The sequence below is a fragment of the Arachis hypogaea genome, chromosome 19, assembly GCF_003086295.3.
Source record: "Arachis hypogaea cultivar Tifrunner chromosome 19, arahy.Tifrunner.gnm2.J5K5, whole genome shotgun sequence".
NCBI classification, from domain to species: domain Eukaryota; kingdom Viridiplantae; phylum Streptophyta; class Magnoliopsida; order Fabales; family Fabaceae; genus Arachis; species Arachis hypogaea.
In genome coordinates this window covers 136,258,898-136,260,639 of record NC_092054.1, presented here as the reverse complement: position 1 = coordinate 136,260,639, position 1,742 = coordinate 136,258,898, and positions in this window count along the sequence as shown.

The following is a 1,742-nucleotide window of genomic DNA, read 5'->3' as shown; positions in this document are numbered from 1 at the left end:
GCTTTCTTCTTACGCAAGTTACGTTATTTATGAGAGTTGCGCTTTTAAATTTTGCGTCTTCAAGATTCCTAGTATACTACGTTCTTTAAATTATTATATGTATTATATTTTATTTTAGAGGTCGTAATACCATGCCACCTTTGTTTTACGACTTAAGCGTAAAGCTCTGTGTGATAGGGTGTTACATTTGTGAATGAGAATTATTGATTAAAATCGATGATATTTGATGACCGAGAGATTAAATGAAAAGCGGTGAAAGATCGGTAATAGTAAAGCTTAAAAAATGTACTTAAAACTCAAGCTGAGAACTTGAAGAATTTTGGAAATGAGATTCAGTCCTTTGGTAAAGTTAAAATCAGGGAAATAAAGTTTATATTTGAAATTGAAATAGTAATTTAATAAAAATTGAAGTTAGTTTTGTAATTATATACATTTTGGGGTATTTTGGGTAATAAATAAAGTACAGGGATAAAATGGATATTTTATAAAAGTGCAGGGTTACTTTTATAAATATTAGGATAAGTGAGGTTTCAAATATAATTTTATAAAAATTTTGGGTTAAAAATGAAGTATTTAAAAGTTTGGAGTTTAAAACATAGATAATAAGAGTTTAGAAATAAAAGCTTTAGGAAGCTAAGTTTTTAAGAAAAGATATAAATATTATTTATTTATCATTTAAATTATTCTATTTATATTAATATTAATATTAATATTTTATTATGAATATTAATTAGTAGAGATATCGTTAATATTATTATAAGTCAGAGAAGAGCAAACAGAGTGATCTTAAAAGCTTTAGAAAACGCAAACTTAATTAAAGTACTTTATAATTCTTTTCCATAAGACACTTAGGGAAAGACGAGGGAATAATGCGAAGATAATTCATATTATGGAATGATAGGTGATAAACCCCATTTTTAGAGTTTATCCTGTGCTTAATCTAGTGGATTTTATCCATTATTCTCACACTTATTCATACAATTCGCATATTTTACGTTTTCCTTCCTGATTTTGTGCTATGATTGAAAACATGCTTCTTTGGCCTTATATTTGCTAATATTAATCCTCTCTTATTACCATTTGATGCGGTGATATGTGAGTTAAGTGATTTCAGGGATTACAAGGCAGGAATGGCTTAGAGGATGGAAAGGAAGCATGCAAAAGTGGAAGGAATACAAGAAATTGAAGGAATTGCTAATGCTGTCAGCCCTGACCTCTTGATACTAAATCGATCATAACTTGAGCTGCAGAGGTCCAAATGAGGCGGTTCTAGTTTCATTGGAAAGCTAACATCTGGGACTTCACAACAATATATAATTTGCCATAGCTTTTCCAAATATAGGCGATGTTCACGCGTGGATCACGCGTACGCGTGACCTGGAGAAAATTCAATCCACGTGTACGTGTGGACGACGCGTACGCGTGACTTTGCCGCGTGCTGGACGTATCAGAAATCACTGGAGGCGATTTATGGGCTATTTTTGATCCAGTTTTTGGCCCAAAAAACATAGATTAGAGGTTATAAAGTTGGGGAATCGATTCATCCAATCATACAACTTCTCATTATTCATAATTTTAGGTTTTAGATGTAGTTTTGTAGAGAGAGAGGCTCTCTCCTCTCTCTTAGGTTTTAGGATTAGGATTTCTTCATTTTATCAATTCTAGGTTCAATGTTCCTTAATTTAGTTTCTTTTCTACTTTTAATTGTCTTAGTATCCTACTTTATCTATTTCTCTTGTTAA